Source organism: Rissa tridactyla, chromosome 6, assembly GCF_028500815.1.
Source record: "Rissa tridactyla isolate bRisTri1 chromosome 6, bRisTri1.patW.cur.20221130, whole genome shotgun sequence".
In the NCBI taxonomy this organism is placed as follows: domain Eukaryota; kingdom Metazoa; phylum Chordata; class Aves; order Charadriiformes; family Laridae; genus Rissa; species Rissa tridactyla.
The window spans coordinates 50434151-50456123 of NC_071471.1; the positions used below are offsets into that span (position 1 = coordinate 50434151).

Sequence of the window (21973 nt, forward strand, 5' to 3'; positions counted from 1 at the left end):
GACAGTTTACTGAGGAAAGGCAGGGAAGACCTTACCCTTTGAGGAAACAGCTTTGAGAGGAAGCTGAAGAGTGCATTTCCTGACCCAGAGACTGTGCACGTTGGAGAGGGAGGAAGTGTTCAACTGGCCTAAGCAGGAGGAGAACAGTAACTGTCTCTATACTGTTTTCCAATAATAAATGGAACTAATTCTTCAGCTGAGGAAGTTCATGCTGCTGGTACCTCAGGTGGAGCAGCAAAATGTGATTGCATTTTATATCAAACCTGTTCATTGTGAAAGCTTGGACTATACTATAGTATTTGCAAGGGCTGCTTTTGCTAAATGCTGTCCTAACCAAATTGTCTGTAGATTTTAAATACCCCAAGCACTGACATACACATTCAACTTCTGTATTCTGTTTGCCAATTTGTCTTTCTGCTTCAGAAAGCACGATACAGCGTTGGCTGAGTGAACTGCATAGGGCTGGTTGGACTGGTCTGTACAAATCGAGGATTGATTCCAAGCTGCCTAGCACTCTAGCTGAATCACAAGCCTTTACAGCTCTGCTCAACTTGAATTACTGTGACAGATAAAGGAGTACAGAAATACAATTAATTTGGCTGTTCAGGTGAGATTTCCAGCCTTCCAGCCCCCTTCTGAAAAGCCAAATTTCTGTTTGCAACAGCAACTTCACAGCTAATTTCTTTCACCAATTGTAATTTGACTTGCAAGTTCAGAATTTCCAGAGTTGTTTTCAGATATTCTGGGGATTTTCTGATCTAATTCTCTCAAACATTTGGGATTTGCCACTTACTATTCTGAATTCCCTTTGCATCTCTTTTTTTTGCATTGGAATAAATAACAAGAGCTGATCCATCACTGAAATATCATCCTAGTCATTTGTTTCCGTAGCTGCCAGCAAGGCTGTCTTATGCCAATGGCAAAATTGATGGGAGATGTCCCTCACCATCCCCAGTCATCTTCCCTTAGCTAGCTCTGTCTAGAAATCTTTCTATTTCATTCTCTGTCCCCTGAAGTCTGCAATGGATTTTGTCTCTCTCTGAATATACTATAAAACTTCTCCCCTAGATCCTTTTATTGTTAGGATTTTTTCTTACCAAATAGAAATAAGTTTCTTCATTTTTAAATGTGCCAGTATCTTACGCTTCATCTGTATATGTCTTGGGATATTCTGTAGAGTTCATTAACAGTCTGTCTTCTGTCTTCGGTGATTGCCCATGTTTGGAGCCTGGGCTCTTGTTATGTTCTCTCTGTGATCAATGGTAAGAGAAGTACCTCCAGAAGGCAATTCAGTCACCTTGCTAAAGTCTAATACAGATGCTCTTAGTTGCCCTCTTAAAGCAATTGTCACTCCGTGTTTTGATTGTATGGAGAGTCTACAGAACCTAGATGTCTAATGTTAAGCATCTAATTTACCTGCTTAAACCATCTGAACAGAGTCCTAACCTGTGAAAACAAGATTACAGTATGAAACAAAGAACTGAGTTGGCATCAGCTTGTGATAGAGCTGGCCAGCAGTGGGGTAACGGCGTTCTGAGTATTTGGGAATAGAAGGGGGGCTCTTCTCTTCTTGCTTCTGCACTCTAATCACTGTACTGCAGTTCATTAATGCATTCTATCTCATTCTGAGCATGCCTGCCCCTATGGCTGCAAATATCTCTTGTCTGTATAGCTCAAAAAATAAAAGATCTCTATCAAGGATCTATTTTTTGGGGAAGGCTTTGTTTGTTTCTGTGTTTTTTAATTTTTTTTAAAATATTTTTAAGAATTGAAGAAGTGATTAGAAACAGAAAAACAGAAGCTAAAGACTAGTTTTGGGGGTAGCACAGCATCTCTCCAGCAAAATGAAAGCCTAGAGCATTGGACTTAGGAACATATGGTCTCAGAGTGATAGAGGTTAGATGTACATTGCGCCCACTGGAACTGAGTCAGATATTACCACAGTCACTGCACTGAGTCCTGTATTGGCTGACGTGGCCTTCAAAGATACCTAGCCTGTAGGAAACACTAAAATTCAGGGCATGGGTGAAATATTTGTCATCTGAATATAGCCTAGAGTCTTTCTACCTCACAGTAAGATATGGATAATAACACCACTTGCTTTGCAGGAGAATTATGGAGACAATTATTTTAGTTTGTTAGAAGCTTGGATATTCTGTCCTGTGAGGTGCATGAGTACTGTAGATAAACAGAGGCAGTGAAAAAGCTTCTCTGTATTTTTTCTGTAAAACATTTCTGAGACTGGCAGTCTGCAACTTTTCAGTAGTTTTTAAATTCACTCTTTTGAAAAGAAAAGCATCTCACTCTCTATGGTGCTGTTTTCTGGTTCCCAGTTTGAAATCAACTATTAGAACCCCAGAGGGTTTCTCAAACAGCTGACCATTAAACACAGTCAGGAACAAAGATCAATTGGAAACACATTTAGTTTTAAGCTTCCTGGCCTGCTTTTAATTTCTTTGAATCAGCGTTGGGAGTTATTACCATGGTCAGTCTGGCCTTTTATTTGTTCTATGGCTTATTCATATAAACAATCAACTTCAGGAGTGCCCAACTGCTTTTTGGGGTTTTTTAATTTTATTTTTTAAAGTATCTTCCAAATATTCCTAAAGTTATCAAAAGATTATGGTTTTAAATGCATAAAACATGTTAAATAGCAACACATTATTGTAAACAGAACTATATTTATGAGTCTAGAGGGAGTTTGCAAGAAACTCACTTTGCAAGCAGAATTTGGATCATGGCATCTTAAAGCTTCAGTAGCTGTCTTGAATCTGGGATCTGGATTTGTAGCAGCCTGGATTATTATTTCTGTTCAGATGGAGCTATACAGGCACAAAAGGATATACAGCTCCAAAGAGTTTGCAGTTCAGATAGAAAGCAGGACCAGTCAGTGGTTTGGTTGAGCTTACTTATGCCTTTAGGGAACAGGAGGGGAATCCTCTGAATGCACCCTCTGGGCATTAAAATGACAGAAGGACCTGCAGTTCTGCCCATGGCTGTTCTGAGCCCTGAACTCTTGTGTAAGGTGCCGTGCTACTGTATTGCCACCAGAAATGTGACTCCAAACACATCGGTTTTTTACAAGTCTTGCAATAATTGCTGGTTTTGGATTTTGTTTCTTTTCTTTTTAAGATGAGCTACCGTTGTCCTAAAGTAAGTAATAATACCAGCTTTTAGAGTTTTGTATTATGTTTTTAATTCTCAATATTACAAAAGAAAATTATGACTATAGGAATACCGTATCAAGCAAATATTGTTTTGTCAAGATGTAAAAACTTTCACCCGCTTTCACAATTTTGGGGATTGTTAGATAGGATAATTGAGTATTGAAAGCTGATGGCAATATAGCATCACTGTCAAGAAGAAAATAATAATTAAAACACAAACATTCATATGTTTCTGTTATATATGTTAGAACAAATGCATTGCAATGCAGATACACCCAAAATAGTTTAGGTATGAGAAGCCCTAAGGCCATGTTAGTACAGCAGCCTCCCTGGACCAATCCACCCTTCACAGTAGGGCCACTTAATTTCTGTGTTCAGTCAGCTATATTATTTCCCATATCCAAGCTAACTTGCTTAGGTACCGCAGCTATCACTGTATGGCGATGTTTCTAATGCAGGCATATAACTTCACAGAAGGACAAGCACATGGGAAAAAACTACATCCCCAGCAGAGATCTCAGGCTCTAAGTCAGTATGCAGAATCTTTTTAAGGAAATAGTATTCGTGATAGCTTCAATATACATCAGGGTATTCATTATGAATAATGGTAGCCTAGAGCCAGCTAATTATATTTGAAGGGTGGTTTCCCTAAAAAGCAGATGTTGGACAGATGGTGGTCAAGTGATCAGTCATGTCACCATCTACAGCAAGTCCAAGGGCTGTGGGGAAAAAGGTGGAACACGCTTCTCATTTCTGTGGGAGCCTTGCTCTTTTTTACAGGTATACAAAGGCTCACAGAAATATGTAAGTTGTAGGTTAAAAATTGAAGAGCTGCTGGTGGCTGGCTACAGCCAGTTAGGAAAGCTTCGCACTGATGTGCTTGTTACCCTTGGGTGACTATGAATCCTATAACAGAACTCTCCAAAGGTGATTGGACTGCATGCTAGCCAGAGCTTTGCAGAAGCCTTTTTTAGGCTGGAACTCTTCTTGCTTCTCTTCTTATTCTTTTTCCTTTAAAACTTTTGTATGCTTTTTTTCAGTCTGCTTTCTCATGGAAGCTCTCTATGCTGTTATGTTGTGTGTCAATAGCATTGGAAGAGTATCCCTTCAACTGAAAACTGTTGTTCAATATTCTGTTGCAGCCGAGGTACTCAAAGCAAATATGACTGCCTGTGTAGATAGTGACTTGTAGCATAGTCCAGTATTTAACAAGGCTTACATAAGGTAGTGTTCAGTCTTTATCATCTTTGTTCAGCATGGGAACTAGAATTGTATTTCCTGTGTAACAGCAAGCTTTTCCTAAGACATAATTCTGACCGTGGGTTCACCATAGTACTGATTTTAATGTATCTTAATTGTTGCTAAACACATTTGTTTTGTCTGCTGAAGTCAAATTACAGGAGACGTGCTATGCAAATAGAACATGGTACTTAATTGTTTTAAGTGGTATGTCCAGTTTGTGTCACCACAGGAGAAGTTCTCTTGGGTTTGGGGTAGAATTTTTGCAAAGGCTCAAGACTGCTCCATTAAAATTAAATCTTTGGTTTCCATTGCCCTTTAATCAAATGCAAACCAGAGCTTCCAGGGATTGTAAGGGATTGTAATAATGTCTCAAGTTGAATTTGGCTCTTTTGCAGCCCATCAAAAGAAGTTGTCCTTGACAAAAACAATATTTTAAATATCTGCTCACAAGCACTGGAGCCAAAAGGTTGCTATTTCATTTGGCAAAATACCTTCCCAAGAACAAGACCGAGATCTGAAGCTGAGCCAAAATAAGCTCTAACAGATGCTTAGCCTAGAAAGCACTAGACTGAATGGCTACAATTGTTGAAAGCATATACAGGAAAAGGGAAGGACAGCTACCTAGTTCTGCTTCTGACTTGCTGTGTGGGCAAGCTGCATCCCTTCTGTCCCAGTGCTCTGCCAACTAGAGGACCTCTCTCATCTGTCTGCCATCTCACTTCAGCTTCTGGGGCTTAATCCATTTCTTGCTGTGAGTACTGCTGTAGTCAACAATAGACCTTCTTCTGTTCATAATAGCTGAGGAGTCTAATCTTGTCCTTTCCTAATGGACTCTGTTACCTTGAATAGCGAAAACTCTTTGGATCAAAAGGCTCTGCTGTGGCCTTCCATTCACACTTTCCATACTTGGGCTTGCAAAAAAAAAAGTTTCAGATGCTAATGAGATTAGAGAATTGCAAAAGCTGTGCTCCTGTGATAACTGAGGTTGATCTAATTGTCCACACGGTCCTCCTTTCCTTCCCATTTGCTAGTTCCGGCCTTTATCTGTCCTCATATAATTCTGTCTTTGCTCTCACATCAGGTGAGAAAATTAATAACTTTCTTAGTGTCTTTTCTGTTAATGCAAAGAAGGTGTGTGAGACTCTGAGGCAAGGACAGAGCAGGACTGTGGTGGCCAGCAGTTGGATTGGTTCAGGTTGTAAAAGTACAGCCTGATGATGCTGTTCTATGCCAGTTTCTGTGAAACTGCAGCTTAAGTATTTGGTCATTCTCCAGATCCTGGCAGCGAGAGGAGGTGAGGACAAACAAGCTAAACAGCTTTCCTGGGGTATAGAGATGCCTGATCCATAACCAGAACTGGAGTCCTGGGTTCTTAAGTCAGACTGTAATCACAGATGTCACCAGGACAGAAGCAGCCAATTGCTGTTCTTCTGGAAACAGTCAGCCTAGACGGCTTTGTTCAAGTTAAAAAATACCAAGTGTCAGTGCTCAAGAGAAAAGCTAAATAAATGCTGGTTGTGCTGCAGTAGAGGTTGGGACAGATTCTTATCTCATTGACTTTGATGTATGCCTGGGGTAGGCCTTCTATCTTGTGTAATTGATACCAGAGTGTCTTGTGAAATTAAAATTTTCTAGAGCTCAAGGCGGAGAGAAGAGCAAGTGGCAAGGATACCAACCCTGTTCATAGATCTCTAAATTCAAAGAAGTAGGTATTTGTGTATGTGGCTTTATTTGTTTATTCAGACTGGCTTTGACACTGGGTTTCTTCCCTAGGCAAAATTCAGAAGGAGCTTTGCTTTAACTGCTCCTGTGAAGCCTGTGCCCATGGAAATAATACAATATGACTGATGCTCCTTTGTGTAAACTCCAACATGGCTGAATCCAAGGAACAGGTAATCTTATTCCATAACTGTAACTCCTAACATCTGAAATCCAGGATCACAATGGAGAATAGTGGTCGGAGAAAGATAGATTGCTTAAAAAAAAAAAGTCATTTGCACTTAAAAATAGCCATCATACGCCTATATGCTTTCTCAGAAGCATGCTGTGATGGATATATAACAAACTAAGATAACATCAGTGTCCAAAAAGTACTCATAACGAACAGGTGATATCCTTTGGAAGGTGTTGGTTCACATTGATTTTAATGTCTTTTATTAGACAAAGGGTGTTCCAGAAGCACTGACTTGGGCTTGTCACAATCCTGGTAAATTATTATCCTGTTATTATTGTAATGAGGTGGTAGGAGGATGGTGATAGCAGGCAAAGCTCTTGGGAAGTTAGGACCCAGGGGAAGCCATGAAAATCTCGACTAAGAGCATCTGACTCTCCCTAGAAGTCTGGCTTTGCACTAAATATGTGGCAGCACTATGTTACCAAGAATGCATCTCTGGAAAGAGCACTGCTGGAAAAATTTCTTTCCCAGTATTTCCTACGAGTCAGTTTGGCCACCTGTTGAACAAGACTGCTGCACTGCAAACTTCTTGTTCTCCATGGCTTGGCTAGAGCAGCTTTTGGGGACTTTTGTGTGAGCTTTGGTTTGCTCACTGGTGCAGACCTTGTGAGGTCTGGTGGTAGAAGCAGCGCTTTCTCCATTCTACGTTTAAAGAAGCTTTAGTGGGTTGCTCTAAAGAACTGGGGTATTGGCTTCAGCTTCAAGTTAGTGAAACCATAGCAACATGCTGTGGGATGCAGCAGTTGACAGAATTGTTCAGTCTCTGTGAAACTGGGAATAAACCTCCAATACCTGATTTTAAAGAACTCCTACAAGTTTGGCTAAGACTCTGCATTTAACAGTGAGAGGTTTAGGGCATAAGCAAGCTATTCAGGTTCCATCTAGCAAGATGTGCTTGCTTTAATGTAACTATAAGGAACTGTATCTTCACAGAGGGACTAAGCATAATCTGAAACCAGTTGTCTCTCTAAAAGCATAGACAAAGTCACAACACGAAAGACATCATTGGATTGAATAGAAAATGCTATGAAAAATTTGGTGGCTTAAGGAGCAGGCATGTTATTCTTTGTAATGGCAGGAAATTTTTTCTTTCCAGTCTGGCTTGAGTCAGATTGTATTCATTCTGTTATCAGAATTGGTGATCTGTAAGCCCAGGACACTGTCTTTTAAATGATGCCTGTATCATTTATCACAGTTCTCTCCAGTTCATCTCTGACACTGTGAATCTCTTCATTTCAACAAACCTAAATTGCTAAGGTTAACTTCTTTGGTGTGTTTGTAGGGATTTTGACTGCTACTCTTAAGAAACCATTTGGAATGCCTCACTTATGGATGCTCTACAAGCAGTGCTTGTTCTTGAGCATTATTAACTTGCAGTATTTCTATCTCATAGGAAATCTTAGCTCAAGTTTATCCCAACTCAGAGTAAAAACACTTCTTGCAGTAATCCGCAAATCAGAAATTTTTACATACCCCCTTGGAAATGGCAGTTGCTGATTGAAATCACCTGTTTGCTTATTACACAATGAAGTGTTGAGCAAGGCAGAACAGCTCATTAGAATCTGGAAGCTTTGAGGTTTCCAGCCCAGAGCTTCTGTTTTGGGAGAAGGAGTACTGAAAGCCCAGAAAGTCTGTGTTTTGCCTTGTGTTCTTTTAGATTTGCCAAAGGTTACTTTGGAAAAGAAGCCTAAAAGCCCTTACTGTCGGTAGTCCTAGTTACTGCACTAGATTACTAGACTTGTCAGACTAGACTAGAAATCAGAGTAGACAGGGCTTGAATGAATTTGATTTCTTTTTAATTTTTTATCAGATCTACCAGTGAGGTCCAACTGCTGTGTGGTCCTCTGGCAAAACTGCAAAACAGAAGTATCGTGTGTACATAGAACTATAGCAGGATGTGTTGTGCTGTCCAAAAAGGTAACAAAAATCTGCTATGTTTTTTTTTTTTTCCCCTGCCAAATTCAGAGATTTCAGCCATTTGAGGCTCCTTTTTAAAATCAGATCTGTACTCCAGCTCTACTGGTGCTTTTTATGTCCTGTATGTCTTTTTACTTGAAGAGGTGGTTGGGTTTCTCAGTCCTGAGATCGGGTTGAAATTTAGCACCAACAAGTACACTGGCAACTAGAGAAGAATTAAATACAGCAATGCCCCTGACTTGGGCTTGTATTGGGCATCTGGGATCCTGTTCTACTCTCTGTTTTTGGTGTGTGGGTTGGGAGTGAGGAGGGTGAGGACACTGATGCATAAAGAAATATAAGGATTGCTTTGCTGTTGCAGGTTGTAGCAAGGCAGTTGCTTACGAAGTCTGGTATGACACAAATTAAACCAATTCGTTTCTCAGTTAAACAAAAGCTCATAACAATGTGCCTATAAGCATTTTTTTCTGACTATCTTCGTGCTATTTATGGCTGTAGGTGGGAGATACCTACATAAGGTTAACTAATGTGTTGTGAATAGAACAATGTGTTTTAGGGTAGTGAAGTCCTTAGTTCACTGCCAGCAGATCTTGGCTCAACCAATAAGAGAGTTTCAACTGCTTTTGGTTGATCTAAGACTCACCCCTTGTATGAAAACTAGTTGTGCTTGGAAGTCTCCAAAACCTTACTTATGAACTATCCTATTCCAATATAAGGATTTTTGAAGGCCTGGGCTTACTCATCTGAATCTTCTAAAGCATTGGTCAGGCCCTTCAACATGTTCCTTGAGCACTAACTTAGTCAAAAGTGTACCAGTGTTCTCTAAATAAAATTGGAAGTATGTTTCCATGAAAAGCTACCATACCTCCATGTGGCTAGGTGAATACAGCAGCAGGGTAAGTCAGCTGGCGCAATTGCATTGAATAAAAAAGCTGTTTCTTACTTAGGAGGAACTTATCTATAGGTTTCTGTAACTTTTTTTTTTTTTTAATTACATTGTTTGTGTTGCATCCTCTGTTTTAGCTGACATTTCCTGTTTTCAGTTTTGCTGGTGGACTTCAGTGGTATTTCTGTCCTACAATGATGAATTAAGGAGTTTACCTTCCTTTCTGTTATAAGTAAATAGCCTCATGTGGTGGGACTTTAAGTCACTATTAGTTGTAGCAGGAAAATAATGAGGGTTATATATCAGCTCTATAGCTGTCTGGCCATATGACTGAATTAGATGAAAGTTGATGACTTTGTATTATAGTAATTCTGAGAACTTTATTTGGGTAAGTGACCTTCTTTGTTGCATCTGACAACTGTATGCAGAGCAAGCAAGTGAACAGGAACTACCACATTTGGTTGGTTTGGGTTTACAGGCCAGCAGTCTTGTCTCCAGTAATACATACTTGCAATTCCTTCTTGGCTGTTGCGAGGGACTGGAAGATACTCTGCACCATGAAGGTGTCTTCCCAAAAGAATGAAAAAAAAAAAGTTATCTAAAGCACCAAAACTAATAGGAAATAACAAGTTCCTCTGTATGTTATCTGTTGCCTTTTCAAACTGAGGGATGCAGCTTGAGGACTGGCTCCATGAACATCTCAATAATTGATAGATCCACCCACAATCCAAACATCTCTGTGTGGTTCTCCTGTGCTCAGAGGGAGGGAACCAATTCCAGGAGCACACTCCGCAGTCTATTATGCAACATGAGCATGCAGGCATCCAAAGCATTTGCCATAGGTGATCTTGATGTTTTCAACTCCCTAAAGAGACCAAACTGTTTGCCTCTACTTCGATGAACTCTGGCTGCCTTCTTTACATGTCAGGGAAGGCAATGGGAGTGGCTTCTAATCTCTTCTGCAAAGCACTGTGGAATACCATAGTGTGTGACGCTGTCGATGTCCCACAAGAAGGGGTACTTGCAGCAGACAGTGGCAAGGCAGAGCTGGCAGATGTAATAATGAGCCAGAGGCACTGAGAGGTTGGATCTGCAGTATATAATGAACCTTATAAGTTGTGCTTTATGTGTGTAAGGCTAAGCTGTTTATCCACATTTTGAGGGGCTTGTTTTGAGCTATAGCAGGCACTGTTAGAAATATTTAGACAGATCTTCAAAGTGTCACCAGATGCTTGAGACCAATAGTCAGCTCAGTGGGCCTCAGTTTTGTTGAGATGGTATTTGATGGTAATAAAAATCAAGACATTTTGGCATTTACAACAGAGAACACAGCTATGACAGTAGAAAGGTATGATGTTGCAGTCTGTCAACTTTGTATGACAATGCCATTCATTTGAGGATGTATATTGTAATTTTGCTTCCGAGTAGGCCATTTCTCTTCTTAGGATGGAGAAGGGACAAAAGGGTTTCCTGGAGAGCTGGGGGCTAGGAGCAAGCTGTGAATTGGAGGAAGAGTGTCCAGTCTAATGGATAACTGAGGCAGCAGTGGTAGTGTTAGTGTTAAGATATTATCTGTGGAAGGTCTAAATATATCTGGTGAGAAAACTTTCTTCTTAGTTTCAGTGGAGACCCAGATACTGAGGAAAAAGCAAAAGAGCAAGAAAAGAGATGAAATAACTTGTAACCAAGATTGCTTGTGTCTGATTCTGGGTGAACAGCAAGATCAAGTTTCCATTGCTGCTGAGAATCTTTTAACAGCAAGAAGATGAATCTGTGAAGAAGGAAACATACAAAGCTACAAGATGGAGGTATGCAAGAATCCTTGACATAGCTAAGAAATGAGAAGCTGGTCTTAACGTATCTATTTGCGAAATCCTCTATTAGAAATTTTGCTGCTGCTCAGAAAATTCTGCCTTTGTGAAACCATTTCTGTATGCAGGAAAGCATTGTGTTTACAGCTCTGTGGAGAATTATCTTGGGTTTCCTGCAGACTTGTTAACCAGCTCTTTATTTCCTTCAGTCTTAATCTTATGCTTGTAAGAAAACTGTTTGGAAGCTTGACGTTAGGCTGAATTGTCTTTAATTTGTCCTTCAAATCATGGTCACAGAAGCTGTTTCAGATGCTTATTACTCGTTAACTGTGGTATCCTAGCTGCTAAGCTTGTCCGGTTATCTCTATAGACAGTCTGTTCTGTTACCAAGTACTGTTAGACTGGAGAAGGGAAGGGTCCAGTGAAATAATTTGAACAATTGTGTTGGTTTCAGTATTTAAATCTAACCACCAACTTCTTGTGATTATGTGTAACCATGCGTTTTTATTTCCTGTCTATAAAATGCGACAAATACTTTCTTCTTCCCATCATATATAAAATTCTAAGCTCTTTAGGATAGTGACTTTTCAGTTCATAGGGCTCAGAGGACGCTTTGTGACCCTTAAGCACACCGATGCTGTCACCAATAAAAGGATCTTAAGTCTTTGGCCATTATCCACTGACTCATTATCCAAGCCAAGCAGCATGGTCAGTCTCAACACTTCTCAACAACTTCTACGGTTTAGAAAAAGCAATTTCTACTGGCATGAATTAACAGGCTTCCAAAAAATAACTTATTATTACATGGAATATACAGTTCTGTTTTGATATTGCATATATCTAGCATTATATATTTATCTAAAAGATAACTGATGAAATTAAAGTAGCTAATACCATCTCCAGCTGAAAAAACACAGCTTTTATACAGCATAGCCCTTAGGAAGCCTGGATTTGTGTCAAATTTTGGATCAAATTACTTTTCAAAGTTGGAGACCACTTTGGAATTTTGGATCCTCTTTGTTGAGTTTAACATATGATCAAAAGAGAAAAATTTGGCATGTAGGTTCTCTGTGTCTACTGGTTCAGAATTTATTGGTGGAATTTCTTCTAAGAATCAGTTCAGTATAATTTTTGGAAAATAATCTGATGTTAATAGAATATTATACTATGATAATCTACATGGGTGATTGTGTACTAGACCCCTATGTGTCCCCAGCGATGAGTTTCTAAGCAATGGTCTGTGTGCTAAAACAACTGCCTGGAGAGGAAATTGGGTAAGTGTTTTCTGTCATAAGACCTGGCTGAAGGAGGTCTGAGTCGGCGTTGGTGGGATGTGGAATGTCTTCCATATAAATTCCAGTAGTCACTGCAAAGCTGGTTGGGCATGCTGACAAGAACTGCACAGTTAGGTGTGTACTGCTGAGCGCAAAATTCTTCAGAAAATTGAAGCAACAGCCATAGAATGGAAGACTGGAAAAAAAGTGCACTGTAGAAGACACAAGGGCATAAACTTAGTACCAAGTCCTTCCCTTCATTCCTCATTTAATCTTCCCTTAGTGTGAGTACCACTAAAGTTCAATTTAAGTCACGAGTCCCAAACTTGTCAGAACTACTTGAATATTTGATCAGTAAATATAGGTCACCTGGAAGATAGAGAAGATGGTTTGTGATGGGCAAGCGAGAGATCATACTGTGTAATAGTGTAATGCAGTTCCTGGTATTTGAGGTTGACCTTTCTCTTTTGGCAGCGCAGAATATTTTCCAAAATACACAATACCAAAAGGCACAAGACAGTAAGTTCCAACTTGAGAGCTCTCTGAGCTGTGAATCCATTCCTAGCAAGGGTTCAGATTTAAAGCATCCATCTTTAAGTTGTCTTGAGATGCAACTCCTTATTCTTTCCACATAAGAAGTGGTGGTGTTCTCTTGTAGTGAATTAAAATGACCTGGAAAGAATGCTTTTTAAAATATTTTTATTTTTTAGAGTTATGAAGTTTATTGTAAGTTGATAATTTGTCTTATTCGTTCCTCCCCAATCACCATCTCATTTTTCCCCCCACAGATAGTGAGGTTTTATTTTAATCATTATTTGCCTAAAACCTATCTACCTATGACCCTGGAAATACTAAATATAACTGATTACTTTACACTGCCAAACTCTGTAATAATTCTTTCACCCATCCCAGTTAAGATTAAAACATGCAACACAGCGGCAATGGGGAACATCTTGCATGTTTGAGAATTACAGAATGGCATTTTTGGAACACTGGCTTACAGTAGGACCAGAAGTTAACTCTGTTGGAATAACTGAACTAGTGGGGTCAGGGATCCATTTGGTGGCAATCTCTGTGTTTGTAATGAAGGTTATAAGGTCTTGCATGCTGGATTTGCAGAAAAGGTAACGATGTGCACAGATAGGCAGTAGTTTGATGCTTCCTACAACCTGGAAGAGCTGTGCACTGACTAAATGCATGAGATAACATACAAGCAGAAATAAGATGGTTTTCAATTTTTATTCACCTTTTAAAAGCATCTACTACCTTTTAGCTCAGGGGAGTTGTATGTGATGACTTTCAGAAAACACAGAAAGCTTTGTTGTCAGTATAAGAAATCAAAGGACAACAGATAAGAGAACTCTCCCCTGTTAGCCAAGTTCAGTCTGTTTCTGACTATTCCCTGCATGTGTTTAATCCTTGTCCCTGTCTTTTTTGCTCCACAGTTGCGGGGGACAGCATGACATAAATGCCAATCTGAATACATAGTTCACAGTCCAATGTTCCTGTAAATCCATTAAGTCCATTAATCACTGCATAATGGGAGTTTTGATCCAGGGCTGGAGACTATGGCTGATAAAAATCCCCTTTCTCCTGATGGCTGGTAGTTAATGGAGTATGGTAGTAAATGGAGAATGTCTAGCTTGGTTTGTATGTTCCATGCTTCTTGTATAAACTCTGAAGACTGCTTATTGTTAGAGAAGTGATGAGTGCAGCAATTATTCTCAAACAGACTCTGTTTGATAAAAAGACATTTTTATGTCTTTATGATATCTTTATGATAAAAAGACATAAAAAGTGCCTATTTGCTCCCAAATAGGCACTTAATGAGCAAGTAAAAATGAGCAAGTTTGAAGTTCCAGGACCCCTTTACCCTTTACAGCAAATATTTCTCAGTAGCAGAAAGAAGCTTCCACAGTGGTATCAAATTTTGTTGCCGGTGTCAGGAATGGTGTGGGTAAACTGGCCATAACAAGCAAAACCTCGGTAGGCAACATGCTCTGTGACCTTGTGTTTGTGTCAGTATCACTCTATCATTCACGTTATGCAATGGACAATGTAGAAAACTGCCCAGGGTCAGCAGAACTTGAAGACTTGGGTTCCTCGTGTGGTCCCATCTCTGCTGTTTGCTTCTCTTGGTTGCTAACTGGTTTATTCTGGTAGCACAGTGCATTACAGGGCACAAAACCGGAAAGTTCTCTGCTGCTTCCTAGAAGCCTGATAGCCTATACTATCAACTTTATACTGTTTGATTCCTTCTTTTCTATACAGACTTTTCTAAACCGTTAGTTCACTTGCGTTCTGCCAGAAGAAGATATGTTCCTCCAGGCAGTTGAGAGAATAATCTCTAAATATTGTGGTTTTGGCTAGTGTACCAGAAATGCTGGTTTGGGCCAAGCTGCTCAGATGGGCATTTCTGGGACTGCAGACCAGTCCCTCAGGCATGTTAAGAGCAAAACAAAAGGCAAAGGGCAGTAGCTAGAGATCTAGAAGTGTCTCCTCTCCATGGATTTTTAAGGTAGCACTGATACAGACAATAAGAAACTCCAGTTTCTTGTGAGCTGATTTTTGTTTTGGAGGAAGGTGGTGTCTGTGTGGTGGAGGGAGCTCTCTTTATGGAAATGGATGAAGAAAGGCTTTTACACAAGACTTCAGGATGTATCACACCAAACTCAGAGTAGCACATTGAGTAAGTCATCATCAGATTTTTTTAAGGTCTTCCTCGAAGACTGTTTTAGTGATCTTCATGTATTGCATAAAAGGAGATAGAAACCAGTCTGGCAGCAGTACATATCTGCACTGCCCTTCTGCAGGCCCAATGTGAAAGAGAAGGTTGTCTGGGGTAACTGGTAGGGGCATGAATTAAGAAAGATCTTGAGTTACCCAAATTCACAATGTGAGTGAAAGACATACTACAAAAGTAGTTTAAGCAGTAATTTGTTCTTGCTTTTCTTTCTGATTTCTTTTACCTTTAAGCTTCCCCCCCATCAACCTTATCCCAAGAGGCAGCTTGAAAGGAATGAGAAGGAAACTTAGAAATAAAGGCTAAGCATTGAATGCTGAATAGCGTTGTCTTATTAATGTCTATGCTTGCTTAACATAGTCTGAAATTTGTGAGGGTGCTGTGTTCTTTGTGGTTTGTTTTTTCTTTTTATATCACATCTTACATAACATTGTACATAATACATAACATTATTCACGTACTGCAGTTTAAAGAAACTCTGGTAGCCTGATGACTCTACTTACGAGCTAGAGGGATCCTACAAGTTTGTTTTTTCCCTATTTAGCACTTTGCAGAATCTGTTGAATTCTATTAGAAAAATTCATACCACTTGTGTTTTTTCATCCTCCACTTTCCCGTTTCAGAGGGAAAAAGCAGCTGGGACTATCAACTACAGCTTGTTACTGATATTCAAAATCTACTCCCATTCTCAGAAATGATACTTCCAAACTCCTCATGCAGCATGAATTCCAACTTGCTGGTAAGCATAAAATTGCCTGGTTCTTCTATAACAGAGAAGACCTTCTGCTTAGCGATTTCTACAGTTACTAGGCTCTTAAGTATTTTTCTCACATTGAGGAGAGACTCTACAGAGTCCTAAATTGTCAGTTTTCTTTTTTATTCCAGGATCAAGCACTTGTCCTCAATGGTTAGTTGTATGTGGAGAAGGAAATTGAGGGGGAGAGGAGAGGGAATATCAGCTGAAAATATTTGTTGTGAATTAAACGTCCAAAATTATACTAAGTAATCTACTGTCCTTTTTAAATGATGAATGACATTGTTTTTCTAATGCAATTGATCAGGTGGTGAAGCATTGTCTTGCTAAGTTTGCTGGCAACTGCAGAATAATACCACAGTATAAAAGCACAAATTAGTGGTTGGCACAACAAAATTGATTTGCAAATTGTGTAGCTGTGTTGAAAAGCTTTATGAGGAATCCTTCTCTCCCCTGCCCCTTGTAGTCCCCCGGAATTCTGCAGAACATTTTTTCCATTTCTGCAGTGTGATTTAAGGTTTTATGTTTTGGTATTTAAAGGACCAATGCTATGTGCAAAAATCTGAGCTCAGAAATGTTGTTTTTGGAAGGATATTGTAGTTGAAATTGGAGAGGAGCTGAACTAAAAGAGCTGTGGCGGACTAGGAAGGAAAAAAAGTACTGAAGCTTGGATTTATTAATGTAGTTTCCACTCTGTGAAAATAGAGCTGTCCCAGAAACTTAACTACTGTTCTGAAGAGACTTCACAATGGATCCCTACAGCTTTAAGCTGGCCTGCATGAAAAGCCCTGTATTTTAAGGGATATCTCTTATTCATATGCTAAATGAATGACTTAGCTGTTCAGTAGCTTGAACTTCGCAGAAAAACACTAAGAAATACAGTTACCAAACACGCTCTCTTCTTAGTGTGAATTTCATCCTGAAAAAGCCGTGTGTTTGATCTTAACAAAACTAACTATACTAGGTTCAAGTATTCCTTTAATGTTGTCTGAAGACTACACTTTAAAAGAGTAGAAATTGTGTGTGGATAGTAAATCATGGATGTATTTGAGACTTTGCTGTTGAAATTACAGGTCAGGATAATATCGTATTTTGTACTCGTGACCCAGACAAAGAAATGGCATGCCATGCACAAACTTCTGAAAAGGCTCTTTAATGAGTATGTAAACAGCAGGTAGACACTGATATGTCTTAAATCTTTCAGCTGATAGTATGTCCAGGATAGGGCTGGAGGTTGGAGGCATGGTTTTGCAATAGCTCATCTGACTGGGCCATAGTTTCTAGGTAGAGGCTTCTGGAAATCCTTGTCTGAGTCCAGAGGCTATCACAGAGCAAAACTTTACCTCTGGGGGAGGTAATACCAAAAAGTATTGGTACAATGCTGATAATAAGTGGCCTGAGGAGAATGTTCAGGGTTAAGTGACAGAACTGGAAGACAAAATTGCTTCCTCCAAAGTTGATCTGAGCTGAGAGTCAGGCTCTGACAACAGCCAAGGAAGCAGGCTATAGAGAAGTTTTGGAAAGATGGAATGCTTAATATCCCAAATAACTTCTGAATGATGGAGCCTCTCTGAAGGCGCTTGACTATCATCTCAAATTTTACTGCATTTTGCAGGATTTGAATATCTGAAATGATGTGTGTGTGTTGTCTTCATCCCGCTGTTTCCCCCCACCCACCCATGGGGATCTCTTAAACTCTGTAGCTGAAGGGTTTTTGAGTATTTTCCACTGGTTAGAAACATTCTTGTACATTGTATAAGGACTCTCTATTTGCAGCTAAGCTCTTTAAGGATTACTAAAATGACAGGCAAACTATAATTATGCTACAAATACTAATTATTGGAAAAATGTGACAAGTTCTAATTTTAAGACTGCTAAATATTCAAAACTGCTAAATATTGTTGTTTCAAGACTGAGCTTCAAATTAACTGTTAATTTAAGCAGTCTTATGAAATGGATTACAATATTTTAGAATGTTTTAACTGGTGAGCTTTAATATTTCAGTATAGTTCATAGTTGGAAGCCGGTAAAGACATCTGAATGGTGAGAAATAACCATAATTCCTTAAAGGCAGTACAGTTGCTATAAAATATCCCTTAAAAGAGACGCGGCACCTTTTATTTTTAAAGAAACATGCTCGTACTGTGAGAAATAAGTTCCGGTCTGAATGAAATAGGCTCAGGCAGAATCCTCTGTGAAGCACATTTTTATTCACGTTCTTGCAAGAGTGGGTGACCTAGCAAGTAGGCACTGTTTAAAATAGTTGTGTTTTCATCTTTGTAATTAAAGGAAGCAGTGTGTGAAAATAAAAAACCCATGTAATGCCCACAACCTGCTTGATATCTCCGAACAGGGAATCAATTAGACATAAATCGACAGCTTATGAGGTTTGTCAAACGTGATCTGTGGCATGAATTGGAATATAAACCACGTGGATTAACAATTCAGTTGCCATAGAAACTTATTCTGAAATTGGAACTGAAACTTGCTGAAGAACGCAGCCCATGATATTTTGTTAGCTGTGTAAGCCTTTTTATGTAATATTAGCTGTAACAATAGCTATATGTGATGTGTTTTCTTTTTTTTTGTCCTCCTAACTTCCAGTAACACTAGAAATGGGTTGCTTATGGTTAAGTCTGCAGTTGCTGTAGTTGTTCTAGGTGCTAGGGATCACTCTATACACATGACTCTCGAAATCTTGATGTTGCAGGTATTATGTAGGGAATAATAGGCTGCAATTACATATTTAGTATTTGCATCCAAATGACTTTGGCAGTCACAGGCCAACTTCAAGAATGTGCATGTACCTAGTAGTTATACTCCTTTATATACTGTTCACTCTTTAAAAGCTATATATAGCTGAATTCACTAGCTTCCACAACTCAGCTCCTAAACTGGATGTAGAGCAACTGTCTATGCAATAACCATTAGCTGATTCAAATGGTAGATGGCAGTGTGTGGACCTTCCATTTCTAGGACGGTATTTTAAATCTTGGTGTCTTCTTATTGCTCTCACCCCTAGGTTTGTTCTGCTCAGTGCATCTGCAAATTAGACAACTATAGCTTTTGAGAGAGACTGCTTTTATAGCATGCAGAGAGACGTGTTGCTGAAGTTGAAGTCTGCATCTATATCAAGTCCACATTTATATCCACCAGCTGGATCATGGTTAGGGGGATGAAAGGCTGCTCTGCTACTCTCCTCTGTTGTGTGCTCTCTGTAGCCAGGTCTTTTGTTTTCAGAGCTAGTAGTCCAATACTTCTTGTGTTAAAGTCGCTTGAGATAGAGATCTTATCAAGCTGTGAGGATATACAACTAAAATAACTTTGAAGTGACTTACTGCAAAAGAGAACGTCAAATCCTTGTTCAACTGAAAGTGAAGGGCTAGAAGACAGTAGTTTTGATCCAGCTTTTAAGTGGGCTTGAAGTCAAGCAACAAACATCCTTAGCCATAACTTTGTTTGAAGTTGCTATTTTCAGCAGTTTTGTCCTGGAGAAATCTGAGACTTGGCATGAAAAGAGACAGCAAAATCTTTAAATGATGACTAGACAGCCAGGCCTGGCTGATGCAGATAGCTTTTAAAGCCCCTGTTAGATTAATAGAAAAGCCTACATTGTTGACCTATTGGTTTGCTTACACTTTAAGCCTTTGGATACCTAGACATCTGGATGGAGGCATCCATGGATTAATAAGATCTCTGGGTAGTAATAGTTAACAGAATCCCTCTTTAAACTTTAGCTTGATGTTTAACATGTATTTACAAATGCTTAGTGTTTTGTGCTTGACCAAAATACAATACAGAACAGAATTCATTGCTATTAATCAATGCAGAGTCATATTTGAAACTGTACTGTCTTGTGCACACTGACTCCTCAGTTAAACTAAGTTTGATTCCTCAATTTTCAGCATTTTTACAAGTTGTAAGATCTAGCCTCTTGCTGCCGTTTTCAATTTGTTCTTCTTTTAGGACCATTGTTTAGATTTTAACTATAAGGGCCCTGTGATGTGCATTTTGGCTGTTCTTACCTCTTACTGGAAACTGAGACTGGAGTATTATAAAAACATAACTGGTGCATGCAGTCTTGGGCTATGTGCCAAAATAAAGAAAGGACTGGGGGGCAGGGGAAGGTAGGAATAACTGGAATGAAAAAGGTCATGTTCTCAGAATAAGTGGCTGTAACTTGGCATAAGTTTGGAAATTGCATCTGTTTATGCTAGTGATTAATTTGTCATAAAGTAGTTGCCAGTTCTCTTCAATCTAGAATTTAGTTCTGTAGCCCTTCTGAATATTGTGTGGGATTCTAATCTTGACCTGTGAGTCATGTTTCCTTTATTTCTCTAAAATTGGTGGATTAATAAGGTTGGCTAGGTCAGAAGATTTGGAAAATTATTTGCGCATTTAAAGGGGCTGAAATCCTAAAGACTTCTTAAGTGAATGCAGTTATAGCAAGAGCCTTTAATAAAGACTTTGTAAAATAATAATTAAAAAAAATCATCAAAGCTGAAGTTAATGGATATAGTGGACAGAGACATCAGGCTCTTTTAAGGCCATAGTTCCGCCTAGGACAAGAATCCAGAAAAAAATGGGCTCTGCTATATAGACAATTGATGCAGTTGAGTCTTTGATTCTTTATGGAGCCTTGCAGAAGATGAGCAGTTTGCAGGAGGGGGACATTGACTTCTTAGTGTATGAAATTGTTGTGGTAAATATCCTTTTAGCATATTGCATTTTACTATTTTCATGGATTTGATAATCTGGATAGCAATAATAGTGAGCACTTATGCTACTAGTGTTAGCAAGTCTGGACTAGTTTCTGTTGTTGTGACATAGTGCTCCTTTATCAACAGGAGAAGATTCAAAAACCTTTATTTGTCTGCATTTGGGTTTCTCTCTCTTGTCTTTTTTTTTTTTTTTTCTCCAACTATTTAATTGACAGGACAGCTAGTTACCATGCCATAGTAGGGAATATAATTTCTTAGTGCCTAAAAGCTAGAGAATTCTTTCTAGAGTTTATTTATACTTGAATCTTTAGTATTAGTGGAGTTGGGGTGGGGGAGGGTGTAGGGAATTATATAACTATAAAAACAAATATAATTGGAGTGACTTTTCATTAAAATTATGAACTAGACCAATGGAAAACTACAGATAAAGAATGGCAGGAAATGTACACAAAACCTGATTCTGTGGGAATCACTTTCCACAGTGCTCCCCTTTTGACAGCATGTAAAGGCCTGGACCCTCAGCTGGTGTTAGTTATCCCTCAACTGAGTCAAAAGGGCTGCAGTCATTACCGGCTTAGGCTCTGACACGGCCCATCTGACTTCCAGCTTGCACTTGTGCATATGATAATACTTTAATTGGTGTAGGATATAAACACAGGCATGACAGAAACAGGAAAATGCCACAACTTTTTTTCTGCAAGAATAAATGCTGGCAAACACCTGCAATTTCCCCCTCAACAAACAAAAACCCAACCCCCTGACAACCCTTGAATCTTACTTTGTTTTCTGTTAGTATGTATCCATGCACACTTCTGCTTACAAGAACATTCCTAGAAAGAGAAGACTAAAAGCTTTGCAAAAAGTGCTTGCGTGAGCATGCATGATTTTGTGTAGTCACTGTGATTTGAGTCATGCAGTGAGCCACAAATCGATACCATATAGGATAGGGGAGAGAGCATGAATGGTGGGTGATTGATGTAAACCAGCCTTGAGCTGGCTGGCATAAAACTGTCAATTTACTCACGCTATTAAGAGTTCAAACAATGATTAAGGATCATAGTTCTGAATTCAAAGTCTGGTCAAATGTTTTTCTACCAAAAATATTGTAAGTGCTTGTTGAAGATTTCTGTTGTCATGAGCAATTATTGACATTGTTTTTCATTCATGTTCTGCAAAATTTATTAGAGCCATGGCTTCGTAGAAGAGCATGCTTAAAAATCTGAATCAAAACAACTTTTGCAAATAGGTTTATACTCTGTTGTTGTTCCCAATGCAGTTGACAACTTTTCAGGAACAGTTCCACTGAATTCAACAGGATCATTTATGGAATAATGAAAATACAATCTAATGCTAAGACTTCAGTAAGAAAAAGTTTCAAATGATATAGCTGAATATAGGTGTGCAACATCAGGTTGAGACGAGTGTTGTAGACATAAGGGGGTGTGGATCTGCTGTGATCATTGCATCCTCTATACTTACTATAATTTATTATAAACTCTTTTTG

The 21973-nt window shown here is 39.1% G+C and overlaps 1 protein-coding gene across 2 annotated transcripts in view; it reads left to right on the top strand.

Annotated features, from left to right (window-relative positions):
* Nucleotides 1-436: 436 nt before the first annotated feature.
* SORBS1 (sorbin and SH3 domain containing 1) overlaps nucleotides 437-21973 on the top strand; it is a 229870-nt gene continuing 208333 nt past the window's right edge. For both annotated transcript variants that reach the window (XM_054205021.1, XM_054205022.1), the window contains exons 1-3: nucleotides 437-607; nucleotides 6183-6301; nucleotides 10784-10974. The gene's annotated coding sequence lies outside the window, so the exon portion shown is untranslated. The remainder of the gene's footprint in view (nucleotides 608-6182; nucleotides 6302-10783; nucleotides 10975-21973) is intronic.